The sequence below is a fragment of the Littorina saxatilis genome, linkage group LG3, assembly GCF_037325665.1.
Source record: "Littorina saxatilis isolate snail1 linkage group LG3, US_GU_Lsax_2.0, whole genome shotgun sequence".
Lineage (NCBI taxonomy): Eukaryota > Metazoa > Mollusca > Gastropoda > Littorinimorpha > Littorinidae > Littorina > Littorina saxatilis.
In genome coordinates, this window is record NC_090247.1 from 34,097,984 (window position 1) to 34,115,566 (window position 17,583).

The window sequence follows — 17,583 nt, forward strand, 5'->3', positions numbered from 1 at the left end:
ATCGCAATAATTCTGCAGAAAAGCATGTAAACACTGCAGTAAAAACCGTTGCTTCGACGAAAGATGACATTATGCAGAAATGCTGGAGAAAAAACAGTTTATCTCCAGCATTTCTGTTTTTCTCCAGAATAACTGAATAATGTCACAATCCGCTTAGACTAGTACGGTTATGTTTACACCATATTTACCCTCTCTGGATAACTTTTTCACTTTTTCCACAGTCTAAACTTGACGCAGACACAGCTGATAACACACATACTTTGCTATTTAAGACAGCTAAGACTGTAATTGTTACATTTTGGCAAACAAAAAATAATAGCACAATTTGAGAGTATGTGTGTGTCCCCTAATATAGACCATCTTCAACAAATAGAAGAAAAGAAAAGATACGAAGCTTCCTGAAAATGACAAGTCTTCAAGCTTAAAAAAAAAATTAAACAGTCTTCTTTGTGTGCAAGTTGATAATTTCATTTATTTTCTTGCTGTTTTTGACTTTTTTGAAGGGTTTCTTGTTGCACTTCAAATAATGTTCTCATCGAACGCAAACAAAAATATTAGTTGCACGCTTGAATTTGTCTGACTCGCGCATTGAGTTGTTGTCGTGTGATTGTAAAGTATCGGTGGTTTTCCGCGGTAACAATGGTTCGCGATTGGTCCATATTAGGCGCCCAGTAGTGATTTTTTTTCTGTCTCCAAGTTATGCTGAATGTCTGTCAAAGCTTAACCCCTTGACTGCCTTAGGACGGGTATACCCGTCCTGCACTTGTGCATTATTTCCATGATTAGATACTAAAAACAGATTCTTGGTTGAATTTCCTTTAAAAATAACATAGGTTTTACTTTCCTACCTACTGCCAGTTTGGAGCTAGAATTTTTTGTGAATTATTACACCCCGAACTCCAATATTCCCTGGCAGTCAGGAAGATTTGATTGGCAGTGAAAGGGTAGGCCTAATGGTTATCTTACTGACGAGAAACCAACAACCAAACCCAAAAGGAAACCTCTTTGCCAGAACACAAGCTCGTTATTAGCATAAAATAAAATAAAAAGGTTCATATTCGGGGCCCTTCACCTACTTCAGAGACACGAAGAAAATAAAACCAAGAAGTCGGCCTTCGTGTCCTACAGGAAGATGCATGTCACAGTTTTCTGCAAATACATCTCATTTTCAACCAATCCGAATCAACGGTTAGTTACCACCCAGTTGGGCATTTCTAGTGCATATCATCTGTAGTCACGCACACACTGACAGGAGAACCATATCACACAGTGACAATCATTGTATAGTGTTGCAAGCTGTGAACAGTATAGCTCGTGCATCCCAGATCTGAGGAGACCCTTTGAGGTCAAGGTCAAGGTCAATAGAGCGTCTGGCGCCTGCAGCGTGCACGTGCGAATATGATTGCTTGCAGAAGATTGATGAGCTGTCTGTCTGTCTGTCTGTCTGCTTGACTGGTTATCATTCTGCATCAGCACTTCTTCGCCCTCGGGTACCCCCCAGCTACCGCCCTGAGATGACCCGTAGTGCTTGCAGAAACTATGTTGATCCACAGTAAACAGAAAGAAAGACAGAAAGAAAGAATGTTTGCTTGTTTTTTCCCCTTATATCCTTTCAATCTATTGGCTGTTCGGGACCGATTCAAGTTTGTTCCCTTTCTAAGAAGGAAAGAAAGAAAGAAAGAAACAATAATTTCATAGTCAGCAACTAGGCCAGCATTTGCATATTAAAACGTGACTGGTACAACATTTGAATTTTGAATTTTCGAGAATGAAAAATTAAATCAAGTCGACGCTTATCCGTGTCAATAACTGTATTGTAGCCGTGTATTCATGGCAATATTGTTCCTGTTGTGTTGTTCCTTTATTGCATTCCCTTCCCCAATTAATTCCCCTTCAAGCGATGAGAGAAATTCAATTTTTACGCCCTCACGGCAAAGCCATTAGGGGCATGTTCCCGGTTTTTTAACCCGACTTTCGATTAGATACACAAGTGTATGCTGTGTTTAGGTGGTATCAGTCAACTGCACTTATGGCAGAATGACCGAGTTTTTTTACGTGCCACTGTGGTGACACGGGGGTGGGAGTTGGATACCGGATTCGAACCAGCGACCTTTCGATCACAAGTCCAGTGCTCTACCACCTGAGCTACCCGGGCCCCCAGCTTCAAACGATCATGCGTGTCGCCCTTTTATTTAGGTTGCTGCGTCGTGGTTGGTTGGTTTTATACAAACTAGTGTTAATTGGTTAATCCTTGGCTTAAAATATGCGTGCGCATTCAACCTCGACGGGGTGGATTTTGGACATTTGGACTGGTGACTTTGTGGTGTCGAGATCGTGTAGCGGTCTGTCAGTGGTCTGCCTTGTGAATCCGGTTTTTGGCTCACGTAAGTGTATCCTATGCTGTGCTAACTTTTGTCTGTCTGTGCGTGTGTGTCTTACCTTACACGTGTGATAGAAACTTTAACATTTCCGAGTCTATGTGTGTGTGGTTATCCAAGACTATGGATAAAGCTCGCATAAGAAGATTACGTCACGGTCAATTAATGCATCATGACGGCATGCCTCCCTGTAGTCTTTCTCTCTCGCGGTGTGTGTGTGTGTGTGTGTGTGTGTGTGTGTGTGTGTGTGTGTGTGTGTGTGTTTATTTTGTGCACATGTGTTATTGTTACTGTTTGTGTATGTGTACTCGTGTGTGTGTGTGTGCGTGTGTACGTGTGTGCGTGCGTGCGTGCATGTGTGTGTGCGTGCGTGCGTGTGTGTGTGTGTGTGTAAGAAAGAGAGACTGAGAGAGAGAGTGTGTGTGTGTATGTGTATGTGGGTGTGTGTGTGTGTGTGTATGTGTGTGTGTGCATGAGTTTGTGTGTATGTTTGTGTGTGTATGTGTGTTTGTTTGTAAAGGTGTGTGTGTCCGTCTGTCTATGTGTGTATGAGAGTGTGTGTGTGTGTGTGTGTGTATGTGTGTGTGTGTGTGTGTGTGTGTGTGAGCCTGTGTGTGTGTGAGCCTGTGTGTGTGTGTGCGTGCATGCATGCGCGTGTGTGGATGTGTGTATGTGTGTGTCTGTTTGTAAGAAAGACTGGCTGAACACTGAAATACTAATTTTACCGGTTTATTATCCAAGCAACAGCTTCAAAGTATTGAAGCAATGATCAACATTTCGTCGGCACGTATGCAGATAAAGTGTGTATCCAAAGAAAACGGGAGATGGGGGGTTATGGGGGGGTACAAGCAGTTGCCTGGTTTGTGTCGTGTGTGGTATGTGTCTTACCTCAGCATTCCGCCATTCGCCGATTCGGGGAGGACAACTTGATTTCACCGGGTTCATTTTCTAAGCTCCATAAAAATAGACTCAAACTGAGAAGAAACCAAAGGGATATTTCCTACAATTTGATCTGCACAGCGTGTTTCCAGTGTCTGCGCGAGGAAGAGCTGTCGAAAGCGCAGTGTCGATCTGGCAGAGTCCCGGTGTAACACGAAATTTTTACTCCACGAAAAATTTACTCCGGAGTAAATATTTCGTACGAAATTCTTACTCCGAGTACACTTTTCGTACGAGAAAAGAACTCCCCAAGGCACGAAAAAATTACTCCCTCCACGAAATTTTTACTCCCCATTTTTTTTTACTTCCAGTAAAAATCTCGTACGCAAAAATGGGATGCGGGCGAAGGGATAATGCCAATAAGTGATCTCGCGCACACGAATGTCGCGCTACCCTCCTTCCACCCCTTCCACCACCAAGACTAACAGGGGACAAGGGAGTAAAAATGTCGTACACCTGGCATGGGAAGTTAAATTGCTTGTGTTTGGGTGAAGTAATTTATTCGTTATTTATTCGTCAGGGGAGTAACATTTGTGTACGAAATGTTTACTCGGAACTCACCTGTCTTGGGGAGTAATTTTCTCGTGAAATGGGGGAGTGCTTTTTTCGTAAAGGGAGTAACTTTTTCGTACGAAATTTTTACTCCGGAGTAAAAATCTCGTGGGAGTAATTTTCTCGTGTTACACCTGTAACGTAAGTACACTGAGACAGATCTAGTGTCACACGGATGTCACATACACAGTGCTCGGCAGACTCCTCTATTTAAAGTGAGTAGATCTAAAGTGCCTGTAATGATTGAATTTCTTTGTTCTTGGTTAGATTTATGTGCATTTCAAGAACGAAAGCTTCTTGACTGTGTCAGTCTGACTAATTACCGCACGACCGTGCCCGATCGCTCAGTCCGACCGCATAATTAAAAGCGACCGCAAAAACAAAGCATTTACACGTACTATTTGTGTTGTTAGTATCTCCACAATATTTTCTCATGTTGGACCAGTTTTTAAGTCAGAGAAGTGATTGATAAGGGAGTTATGGTGTATTTTGAACAACAAATCAGTATCATTACGTCGCGCCGCACTATAACTCAGTTGATTAGTCAAACCGTCTTGTGGAATTGTGGGATAGCTTTTTTCTCCGTCCTTGCATGGCCGTGGCGCGTTCAGTTTCGCTCTTCAATTCAGTTTTGTGAGTAGACTACACGGTATTTGTTATTCTATTCTGATGAAAACCTCACAAATTGATATTATGCATGAAGTCATTGTGTCTAGTCTGCGGATTTTAAAATGTTTCCTGAAGTTGACACGAGGTAATTGAATAAATTCTGAAACTGTCAGTGTGTATATATGTGTGTTGTAATATATATATGTGTATGTATTCCTATGCATTATTTGCATTGCATAAGAATTCCAAAGTTAAACAATCTCATCTTCGTGTGTGTGTGTGTGTGTGTGTGTGTGTGTGTGTGTGTGTGTGTGTGTGTGTTGTGTGTGTGTGTGTGTGTGTGTGTGTGTGTGTGTGTGTGTGTGTGTGTTCAACATATAGTTTTACATACGTGAGCCTTGAAGGCTTTGCCTCTTGTTGAAAGTGTGACGAGTTGTGTGTGTAAGCGTGTGTTCCGCATCGAGGAGAGAACTGTGAGTAGACATTGTTCATTGTATTTTGCTGTTTATGATGTGTTCTGTGCGTATGATTGATGCTATGATGTGAACGTGTGTTAGTCATATTGACAGTTTTACCGTAAACTACCTTGTATACGCCCAGTATCGAGTAAACGCCCACCCCCTGGCCTACTTTTTGTGAAATTTTGCGCACAGGGTACAGTACCTAGTAAACGCCCACCCCTCAGTTTCGATCAGTGGAGTAGACAAGGAAAAAAAATAAAAATTATTCAGTCTGCTGTTATTGTTTTTTTTATATTTTTTTTATTGTTTTCCTCTCTTGAAAATGTTTCGGGGAGTGGACAGAAAAAAGGATTCTAGAGTGGCAAGAGAATCGCAATACATTTTTGACTGGGAGGAATAAGAAGAAACAAAAGCTTCATCTTGGGCAGGAAGTGATGTCTGAAGAGGTTGATATATCATAATATGTGTTCTTTGATTTCTTGACTAAGAACGGTAAGAGGGCCGTGTCGTCAGGAACAAAGATCTTTTGAAGTTATTAACTTGTTAACAGACACGAAAGCAACAAGATTATCTTGATGGTTTGCTTGCAGAATTCCTTGTGTGTGTCTGTGTGTGCGGCGTATGTGTGTGTGTGTGTGTGTGTGTGTGTGTGTGTGTGTGCGCGTGTGTGTGTGTGTGCGTATGTGTGTGTGTGTGTGTGAGAGAGAGAGAGATATAGAGTGAGAGAGAGGAAAGTTTTGTGCAATAACGCATCCTTTGAACACTTCAATGCCAAATGACCAAAATATTGTTATTCTAGCTAAGGAACCGCTCCTGCAAAGGGTATTGTACCTGGTAAACGCCCAACCCCAACTGTTGGGCAAAATTGGTGCATGGGGGGGGGGGGGGGGGGGGGGTGTATACAAGGTAGTTTACGGTAGTGACGCAACAGCGTCAGTTGCGTTGCCGGTTTTGCCCGTAAGACCTAGTTATTCCGCGTGAGCAGCGTGTTCTTTGTTCGTCACACGTTTCGCGAGCTGTGTGCGTGACGTCATAGCTGGAGTAGCTCCCCCTGTAGTAACTTGTAGAGTACGTGTTCGACCCTTGTCACGCTCGAATGGTTTTAGACCGTAAGGCGTGAAGCGTATCCTCAGCTATCTATTGTGTTAAGGCCTTGTCACACTTGACCGGATAGAGCCTCCGAACGTGTAACGGATGACATATTTGTTTATCCGGTGATGTTCGTCAATGTCCGTTTGATGTTCGGAACATTCGTTTCATGTCAGGTGATGTGCGGTGTGTCCGCCTGCATCCGTTAGAAAGTTTTGTGCATGCACAACACTTGAAACGGACAGTGACGAACACGAATATTCGTTGGCTGTCCTGTGCATGTCCGTTCTGTCCTGTATATCTCCTGTCAGTGTTCGTAATTCCTTCGTTTATATGCTGTAGGTGTACGGGGGGGGGGGGGGGGGGGGGGGGATACGTTATCCAGTCCGTAGATGGAACTTGAACGCATACGCCACGCATTAACCGGACCTTAAACGAACACCTCCGGGAACAGACTACTTCCAATTCAGTAGGGGGGCGACTATCCTCAACCCGGCGGGTCCCCAGGTGGCGGATAGGGGATAGGCCCCCAGATATGGGGGCCAGCTGCGAATATAGAATAAGCAGTCCCGGACAGGTGTCTCTACCAAGACGGGGTGGGTTGGCAGATGGCACTGACTACCCTATAAATGCCCTACGTGTCCGATGACGGTTACACCATGCGGGTAAGAGCCGCATTAAAAGCTCTAGCCCCGGGGTGGGACCCCCGGTAAGAAATCCCCCATGTGTTCCCAGGGTTAGGTTTTTGAGCCAGGAACTAAGGGCGGGGTAACCCCGAAAAAAACCTAAGGGCTGAAGTCGGAGGATCTGGGCCAACAGGTGCACCTTAACCAACCACAGATCCACGCAAAACGCAAAATGAAATGTCGACAGTCCGAAATGCACGCCAGGCAGGTGCAGCGCCGGGCTCCATGCCTCAAAGGAGCCCAACCTCAGCTACTGGTGGTCCCTCCCAGCTGTCTCGTGGAGCCAGGGGACAGCGGGGGAGAGCAACTGGCCGAAACATCAAACGATATTAACCGCTGATTGCCATGCAGTGGAACGCCGAAGGAGTCTTCAATAAAAAGAGTGAATTAGAGCACACACTGTTTGACAAGAAAGTGAGTGTATGCTGCATACAAGAGACACACCTGCAGAGCAACAAAGCCTTCAAGATCAGAGGCTATCAGACCTTCAGGTCTGACCGAGAGAATAGGCACAAAGGGGGCATTCTGACCCTGGTGAGAAACAACATCAGTGCCTGCCAGACAGAGGTTTTCATGGAAGGAGCAGAGTACCAGAAGCTGAGGATCAAGAGTGGCTCAGTGGAAATGAACATCCTGAACTACTACTGCCCCAGTGATTGGCCCCTTTCTCTCGACACCATTCCAACCGACGACTCCCACTTCCTTGTGCTCGGGGATTTCAACAGTCACTCCCAGAGCTGGGGGTACGATCACATGGACAGACGAGGGGAGGAGGTCGAGAATTGGCAGGACGATCATCAGCTACAATTGGTGAACAACCCACATGATTCCCACACCTTCTACTCTAGACGCTGGAAAAGCACATCTACGCCAAGACCTTGCCTTCTGCACGGAAGATCTGCATGGAAGCATGCAGAGAGAGATGGGAGAGCAACTTGGTGGAAGCGACCACCGTCCAATCTACCATACAATCGACAAGCATTGTATGAGGATGCAGCCACTCCACGCGAGGTGGAATTACAAGAAGGCCAACTAGGCGCTCTTCAGACACAGGACCTGTGAGCTCACACGGAGCGTTCGGGTAGAGGGCAGGGCCATCAACACTGTCACAAAGGAATTCAACTCCTGTGTCCTACAGGCAGCCAGAGAGACCATCCCACGTGGAGCCCTTAGAGAATACAAGCCATACTGGAGCAACCTACTACAAGAACTCCAAGATGATCTTGAGGCTGCCAGGAAGAACGCGGAGGAGATCCCCTCACAAGAGAACCACAACTGCCTTCAAAAAGCCAAGGCCAGATTCCTGAAAGAAAAGCTGCAAGCTATCCGTAGAAGCTGGAAAGAGAAGACAGCCTAACTTAACTTGGAGAAAGATGGAGAAAAGTTATGGAAACTTACCAAACAGCTTTTTTTCTTTCTTTATTTGGTGTTTAACGTCGTTTTCAACCACGAAGGTTATATCGCGACGGACCAAACAGCTGAGCGATGAGGAAGTGAGAGGAGCCAACATCACCATCGAAGACAGAGGCGAAATCCTTACTGGAAAGCAAGCCGCCGATCACTTTGCCAACAGCTATGCAAGCGAAAGCCACCTCAATGTTGGAGCAGAGAAACAGAGGGAGGCAAGAAAGGAACAAAGAGAGAGGAGAAACAACAAAGCTAGCCCAGAAGCCATGAAAGCACCCTTCACTCATCAGGAACTACGCCAGGCACTACGCAAGCTGAAAAACAAGAAGTCGCCAGGGCCCGATGGGATATCCAACGAAATGCTGAACCATCTGGGAAGTGCTGCTGTTGGCAAGCTTCTCGACATCTTCAACCTCAGCTTTAAAGAAGGCCAAGTCCCACAAGTTTGGAAAGAGGCTACAATAATCCCTATACACAAGAAAGGAAAAGACAAGAAGAAAGCCCCAAGCTACCGTCCAATCAGCCTCACGAGCTGTGTTGTCAAGACCATGGAAAGGATGGTGAATCAACGCCTTCTTTGGTATCTGGAGAAAGAAGACATCCTTGCACCAGAGCAAGCAGGCTTCCGCCAGTTCCAGAGCACAGAAGACCAGGCCACCTACCTGTCTCAGGAGATTGAGGATGCCTTCCAGAATCAGAAGATGGTCTTTGCAGCCTGGATAGACCTACAGAAGGCGTTTGATAGAGTGTGGACAGATGGCCTTCTGGTGAAGACACAGAGATGTGGAGTCAGTGGAAAGATGCTGTCTTGGATACGATCCTTCCTGCACAACCGCAGATCGAGGGTCACAGTCAGCAGCCGATTGAGCAGGAGGGTTTTGATACGACACGGTGTCCCACAAGGCGGAGTGATCTCGCCAACTCTCTTTTTGATCTTCATCAACGATCTGCTGCCTGAACTGCCAAAGGGAGTCAAAGCTGCTTTATATGCTGACGATCTGGTAATGTGGTGCACAGAAGAACATTCAACCACAGCAACATACCGCCTGCAGCTGGCAGCTGACAAACTTGCAGCCTAGGCAGACGACTGGTGTGTCAAGATCAATCTAGAAAAATCCACGACCACACTCTTCACCTTGTCCCCAAAACAAAAGCGAGGAGTCATCAAACTTGGCGACACACCACTCAGGAATGATGACGAACCAACGTACCTCGGTGTCACATTCGACAAACGACTGACCTGGAAACCACAGATCCAGAAAGCAGAAAACAAAGCCAGACGCAAATTGGCAATCATGAGAAAGCTGGCTGGAACAAACTGGGGTGCCAGTGAGAAAACCATGAAGACACTGTATGAAGGCACGGTGAGACCCCAACTTGAATACGGAGCCCCAGCCTGGTCAAGCGCTTGCAAATCCAACCTGCAAGCCCTGGACAAAGTCCAGAATCAAGCACTCCGTATCCTGACAGGAGCAATGAGGTCAACTCCAATCAAGACCATGGAGTCCCTGACAGGAGTCCAACCGTTGATCACTCGAAGAGACACAAAGACACTCATCCAAGCAGAGAAATACAAAAGCCTACCAAAGCACCCAATGAACAGCAGAATGGAAAAAACCTATCAGGAACAGGCTGAAACGCTCAAGCTTTGTGCACCAAAGCAGAAGCCTCAAGTGACAGTACCTACCCCACCTGCCGGAAAGCACTCTGCCGCTCGATGCCACAGGAACATGCCCAACACCTTCGGAAGCCAACCAGGGGGTCCTCGAGATCAACACAACTGTGAAAGGCGTGACATCACGGGACATGAGTGACACCAGTAAGAAGGCGCTTACCCTGGCCATGATTGCAGACCACTACCCTGAAGAAGCGTGGATCCACGCCTACACTGATGGGTCAGCCACTGATGCTGTGAGAGATGGAGGAGCCGGTGTAACACGAAATTTTTACTCCTCGAAAACTTTACTCCGGAGTAAATATTTCGTACGAAATTCTTACTCCGAGTACACTTTTCGTACGAGAAAAGAACTCCCCAAGGCACGAAAAAATTACTCCCTCCACGAAATGTTTACTCCCTATTTTTTTTACTTCCAGTAAAAATATTGTATGCAAAAATGGGATGCGGGCGAAGGGATAATGCCAATAAGTGATCTCGCGCACACGAATGTCGCGCTACCCTCTTCCATCCCTTCCACCACCAAGACTAACAGGGGACAAGGGAGTACACATTTCGTACACCTGGCATGGGAAGTTAAATTGCTTGTGTTTGGGTGAAGTAATTTATTCGTTATTTATTCGTCAGGGGAGTAACATTTTTGTACGAAATGTTTACTCGGAACTCACCTGTCTTGGGGAGTAATTTTCTCGTGAAATGGGGGAGTGCTTTTTTCGTAAAGGGAGTAACTTTTTCGTACGAAATGTTTACTCCGGAGTAAACATCTCGTGGGAGTAATTTTCTCGTGTTACACCGGCGTTCTAGTTAGGTACCCAGAGGGAGAGGCACAAACAGCGAGCATTCCCACAGGTTTGCAATGCACCAACGATAGTGCAGAAGTACAGGCCTTGAAGACAGCAGCCACAATAGTTGACGGATCAGACCATGAATGTCCTCAGGTCGTCTTTCTGACAGACGCAATGTCAGCACTCCAAGCTCTGTCTGCCAACAAAGAAACTGAGCTCAACAACGCCCTCCAACAGGTTGCTCAGAACCGAAGGGTCGTGCTTCAGTGGGTGCCAGCTCATTGTGACATAGCAGGAAACGAGGCTGCAGACAAACTTGCCAAGGAAGGTGCCTCAAAGGAACAGTTCACGTCCCAGCTGCAGTACAAGGAAAAAAAGACAATCATCAAAAACAAGAGGAAAACCAAAGCGGAGAAAGATGACTACCACCTGCTCCAACGTGAAGAACAAGTCGTCCTACTCAGACTCCGCACTGGACATAACAGACTAAACCATCATATGGCCTCAAAGCTGAAGCTAGTCCCCCCCCCTATGTCCGTGTGGCAAGAATCAGACAGCAGAGCACATCCTGCAGGCTTGTCCATACCAAGTGCTCTGAGGGACACCACATGGCCAGAGGAGACAGCGCTACAAAAGAAGCTATACGGCCCCAAAGAGGACTTGGAGAGGACAGCACGTTTCGCCTTGCAGTTCGGACTGACGATCTAACAGCGAACGACAAGAAGAAGAAGAAACGAACACCTTTGTTTATTAAGGAGATTTCTATAGCGCATAACTAAAAGCACTATTACGGACAAACACAGGATGCCTGTAGGATAAACACCGGACACGACGAATAGACAAACGAATTGAAAAACGGATAAAACGTACAGAACTGATGAATACAGCATACCTACAGAATACCTGCAGGACAACTACAGGGGGAGGAACTGACTACTGGAAGAACCTGATCATCCCAGGGCATATAAAAAGGTTCTTGGAAGCTTCCAAATGTGAAGTCCGTTATGTGTTCGGTTTGTCCGGAATGAATCCTGTGCGCGTTCTGATCGGCCGGTTCATGTTCGTTTGTTGTTCGTCAATCATTCGGAGACACTTGGCTGGTTGAACTGTAGACGTGCGTTACCTGTTCGTTACCGGTACGTTTCAACCGTTCCATGTTCGGTGCAAATACGGCCGTGGTTTGGGTTTTTCTACTGACCACTTTGCCAACGGATAAACAAATATGCCATCCGTTTCACGTTCGGAGGCTCTATCCGGTCAAGTGTGACAGGGGCATTAGGAATAAGTCCCGTCTCCCCATCACACACCCCCCCCCTTTCCCCCTTCTCCTTTGTTAGTTTAGGTTTACTGCTGAATATTTGTTATGGTTATGATGGTTTGTTAAACATAAGTTTACCTTCCCACAGTATAAATGTCAATCCTTGTCTGGCCCTCTTCACGAAAGCAGAAGCGTAATAATTAAATACCTGAACACGAAAGGCTTAAGACACAACAGCATTTTCATTCCGAAACGACTAGGAAAGATACACATGGTCACTGGGAAACCAAACATAAACAGAGGCAGGTGATACATGTCTTTGTGGCTCTTATCGATGAAAATCACACACAAAATCGCATTCGTCAGTCGTTTTAATCTCCTTCGTTTGTTTAGAAATTTCCTTTTTCACCTAACGCACACTTTATCTTTCACTGACATCTGAAGGCGAACTCGCGTTTTGGGGGCATTGCATCGTGTACGTAACCTCAGGTTACGCTATGTCAGTAACGGTATGTGTTGGTCGTGGGAAAATCAGCTATATCTACTGCGGTGTAAGCCCCAGGATTCTAATGTAGCGTAGACAGAATACACATTTTCCCCAACATGTCACAACATAATTTGGAACGCTGTGCTGGTGACGCTATTTTAAATTTAATACGCACCCGTGGTTTGATAATTGTGCTGGGAAACTCCGAGAAGGTGATTACACAAGGCGGTGTCCTCTTCATGAACTGCCTCAAATATACCAGAGACCCGCAACGAAAACAAAATGCGTGAGATCCTTTCAAATTGTGTTGTGCATACCCGATAACAAGGCAAATAAACAGAGAGCAAGGGTCTCTTTATTAGTCTCCCTATTTTTGTTTTCACTGCCGCTGTTCTTTGGTATATTTGAGGCAGTTCATGAAGAGGACACCGCCTTGTGTAATCACCTTCTCGGAGTTTGGTTTAAGGGGATGTGCGGGGGTGATTTTTGAGCTTTTGGGCAGATTTGGGCATTTAGACATTTTGACTGTTTGGAAAACTGTGGTCATTTTTCTTTCAATTTCTGCCGTTGATGTTGCATATACATGTTTTTTTTGTGCAATAAAAATAAATTCAATACACCAACCCTCGCCTGATTGCGTTCATTTGTCTTGAACTTGCCTTATTATTGCCGATTTTCAACACCTTGATCAGCAAATTTGAGCAGACGACAGGGCGAACACTGCATGACGTTGCTTGCTACATAGCCTCCCCTGTTTGCATGTGACCGTTGTTTCGTTATTTTCCGGACTACTTCGGCTCTAACGGAACATTTTCAATGTAGGTCAATCTACGCCAACTTCCTTATACGGAGAGTATGACGTATGATGTGATCTTGATTCGTTCAACCGGGGTCACGTGGTACAACAATGGCGCTTGTTTACAAGCAGTGAAAGTACACGCTCCTGTGCAAAAATGGTTCGCACCAAGCCATCAACAACCAGAGGAGCCCCAAAATCTACGAAAAAGAGGACAGATCAAGTGAAGAATCAATGGAAGGCGAAGAAATCAGCGCAATCAGCTTCTGTGCTGGCTGACGTGGCAGAATTAGTGCCGGTTTTGGGGTCGTCTGCTAGTGCTACATTTTCCGCGTCGATTCCTTGAGTCGATGAAAACATTCTCGGCACGAAGACAAGAAGTGAGTTCAAAAAAGAATCGTATGAGAGGTTTGTGTCCGGTGGAGTTGACACAAAGTCATCTGCTGCTACTGAAACCCTGGTAAAAACCCAGAGGGGTGTTGTAGACTTTGCCGAAGTAGACAGTATGGTTGCAAGTCTGTGCTGTCCACAGTGTAACAAGTGCTTGTCTCTTTGCACAGACTCCAGACCAACAAGTGGCTTGGCAGTATTTGCCCAGGTGAACTGTTCTTCGTGCGAAGAGCGTGTATGAACAGTATCTTGCGACAAAATTTAAGGCCAAGACAAAAGTGTTCGACATGAACAGACAGGCAGTGTATTCCTCACTTGCTTGTGGACTGGGAGCCACCACATTCAGAAATTTCTGTGAAAACATGGATTTAGCTGGACTTCACCACAAGACCTTTCATAGTCATACTCATGCCAGCCAAGTATTCACACAACTGGAGAAATTCCGGAAGCATGTGTTCAGTGACACTGTTGCATATGTTCGAGAAGTTCATGCAAGATACTGTGGCACTACTCTTGGTGTCGACGACACCCTGAACATTATTGTGAGCTATGATGGCACCTGGCTTACTCGTGGACACTCTTCGCACATTGGAGTTGGGTGTGTTGTGGACTTACTTACTGGACTCTGTGTTGATGCCCATGTCATGTGTACCTACTGCCAGGTGTGGAGTCTACGGGGCAGAAGCTGTTTCAGGAAAAGCCAGAGGAGTATGCGGCCTGGCTCGTGGACCACTTAGACAAGTGTGAGGTGAACTATAAAGGTAAATTATATCTGTTTGCACAGACATATTTGAATAGAGTTTATTTCAAATTTAAGCAACTTACTCAAATAATATATAGCAAATTACAAGTAAATGTAATAGTGATGAGTGGATATTATTTTCCATGCATTCCAGTGAAACTGAAAACCAAAACCAAAGGCATGGATGATGGATTAAAAAAAAAAGCGTCATAAAGACAGATCATCAATTTATGATAATAATAATGAAAGTTGTAACACATGCGTAAAAATCCAATTTGTATCTTGAATAGTTCAGGGCATGGGGGAGTGCATGTGTGTGATGAAAATAATAAGAAAACACACACAGATAGATAGACAGACAGACAGAGAGAGAGAGAGAGAGAGAGAGAGAGAGAGAGCTGTATCTACAGCATCAAGAGAGATTCACAAGTCTTCAGAATCAACGGGCTTCCCAGAACTGAGGGAGCTAGAATAGTGGTCAGGGGATGGCAAATAGTACATGTATGTGTGGCACAATACAAACTTGTGTATTTAAAAACGTTCAAATGGTATCAATTAATGCATTATGCTTAACGTTTACAATCTAACAATGTTCAGTGCACCTATACCTGCTGCTAGAAATTTAATATTCAGTAATTTGGTAATTCCATGTTTATTTCATTTTTTTCCGCATTAATTATAATTGAAGTATTAGCTGGACAATGACTGTGAATAACACATGCGCGCACACACACACACACACTTAAAAAATACTCTGTTTGCAAATTACATTTCTTATTTTGTTCTTGTTTGCAGGCTCATCAGGATGATGGAGGTGGAAGCAGCCCGTGTCATATGGCGTCGATCGGTGAACACCAACAAGCTTCGCTACACAACACTACTGTCGGACGGTGACTCCAAGACTTTTACATAGCTCAACGACATCAAGCCCTATGGTGAGGATATTCACATTGACAAGGAAGAGTGTGCGAACCATGTGAGTAAACGACTTGGTACAGCTCTTAGAGAGTTCAACTTTGGACCTGCTGCTGCTGCCGACTCTGCCCAGTTCTTCGGATTCTAGACTGGACATCACATGAAGAGGCTTGGAGCAGCCAGGATGCACAAGAGGGTGCGGAACAGTCTGAAGGCTGTGAGAGACAAGCAAAGTAAAAGGAGAGACAAAGTGCGGGCAGCCAAGTCAGAGAGACTGGAAGAACTTGTTCATGCAGCTGGAAGGTGGCCCTGCATATGCTGCAGGCATGTTCTAAGTTTTGACTAAATGTTTTAACTTAGACGGGGAATCGAGATGAGGGTCATGGTGTATGTGTGTGTGTATAAAGTGATTCCGAGGAAACTACTGGACCAATCTTGACAAAACTTAACGAGAGTTCCTGGGTGTGATATCCCCAGATGTTTTTTTCCATTTTTTGGAAAGATGTCTTTGATGACGTCATATCCGGATTTTTTTAGGCAGTTGAGGCAGCGCTGTATCACCCTAATTTTTCAACCAAATTGATTGCAATTTTGGTAAAGCAATCTTCGACGAAGTCCGGACTATAATATTGCATTTCAGCTCAAAATCTTAAAAATAAATTAATGAGTTTGCTTGTTAAAGTTGTCATTAAAATCTAATTTTTAGTAACAAATTAAACCTTGACTGCATTGCATTCCTCATTTTTTCCTGAATTCAAAAATATATAGAAATGTCATGTTCACTCTAACAATGTGCTCATAATTACAGAAAATAGGTTTAGTAAGTACTACATATATGGTCTCATGCTTTGCGGAGACGAGCGTGATCCGTCTCGGTATTGTTAGCCGAGACTATCTAAATGTATCTCGTAGTCTTGGTGATGACTGGTTTGTGGTGTTGATATTTAAGTTTCATACCGATTGACTAAATGTTTTTATATCGCTTTAGGCGACTTGTCATTGTTATTGTGGTTAACATTATTCTCATATATATATTGTGGTTATTGTACGCGTGCAATTGATGACTTGGGTACGTTTCGTAATTTGGAGCTAGCTTGTGTGTGTGTGTGTGTGAATGTGAGCGAGTGAGCGAGCTTTTTTTGGTGTGCATGCTGTGATTGGGAGTGTGTGTATGCATTGTTTGTAACTCGGAACAAACAATTTTCCAGGTGTACTGCACATGTTTGAAATAACTTATGTTTTATGTCTTCCCTAACTTTTAAACGGTGTCTCTAAGGTGTGAAAAACATTCCTCAGTGTGGAATTTGGTGATACATGTATGTATTTTGGGTTTAATTACAACTATCAATGGTTTCAAAACAAATTGTGTGCGTTTTTGCCTTTTCCTCAGTTTGCATGTTTTGACATTTGGGAACAACATGATTTCAAATCTACTGGTTAGATTTCTGTGAAATTCTGCATACTTGTACTTTTACATACTATCTACAGAGTTACCATTTGAATAATGAATCGGAAAAGAAATGTTGGCTTTACGATTTTTTTAATATTAAATTTTACGCAAAATTTCAACATTATGATAAAAAATTTTTTTTTTAAATAACTGTAATACTCACAGAAAAAATAAATGGTAAATCTGTAGATATGATCTAAATCTATATTTATGCAAAATATTGGACAGAAATCGAGCATTTGGATATGGAAAAAACGGTTCCTAAAATCCAATATGGCTGCTGTTTACTTTCCTGTTTCTATAGCAACGACATACACAATAAACAAACACATTAACGTTTCTTAATTCAGAGACCATCAGTATTATAACAAAAGCGACACAAACAGTGCTGATCATCATATATGGAAAATAGCGATTTGGCCCTCACATGGCCTTAAGTCGTGTGTGGAGAATGTGGTGTTCTGGCTCATTTTACTCTCTTGTGCAAGGCGTTAAGACGTTAGTTTTAGGCAGTCAGTCCTTGTCCGACAGCTTAATGCATAATGAGGCCTCAGAGGCTCAAGATTTGAGACTGAATCGTGTGTGTGTGTGTGTGTGTGTGTGTGTGTGTGTGTGTGTGTGTGTGTGTGTGTGTGTGTGTGTGTGTGTGTGTGTGTGTGTCTATGCCTCGGCTTTCTTCGCGTGTTTAATATATATATATATAATATATAATAAGATTAATAATGAGAGCGTATCAACAGAGAAATCTAGTCCAGAGGCGGACCATTGTTTTACTACCGAGACCAGACACGTGTTTCGACACTAATGTGTCTCATCAGTAGTGGTCTGATGGTAGAGATGGCGAGAGTTGTCAACCCATGGTATCCAACCAAGAAGAAAACCACTCGCTGAGTGGTAGCTTCTGTTGACATGGGAGACTACCCTCATCTAACAATCCCAAGAGGACATCTGTGAAGGAAAACAC

General features: G+C 44.3%; 2 protein-coding genes and 1 long non-coding RNA gene across 3 annotated transcripts in view; 2 read left to right on the forward strand and 1 right to left on the reverse strand.

Annotated features, from left to right (window-relative positions):
* Positions 1 to 17,583, reverse strand: part of LOC138962206 (ras-related and estrogen-regulated growth inhibitor-like) — a 79,434-nt gene that overhangs the window by 26,084 nt on the left and 35,767 nt on the right. The window lies entirely within an intron of this gene.
* LOC138962205 (beta-1,3-galactosyl-O-glycosyl-glycoprotein beta-1,6-N-acetylglucosaminyltransferase 3-like) overlaps positions 1 to 17,583 on the forward strand; it is a 40,239-nt gene that overhangs the window by 10,865 nt on the left and 11,791 nt on the right. The window lies entirely within an intron of this gene.
* Positions 12,799 to 16,532, forward strand: LOC138962204 (uncharacterized). Its single transcript, XR_011454444.1, has 2 exons — positions 12,799 to 14,273; positions 15,050 to 16,532. It is a non-coding gene; the product is annotated as an uncharacterized lncRNA (long non-coding RNA).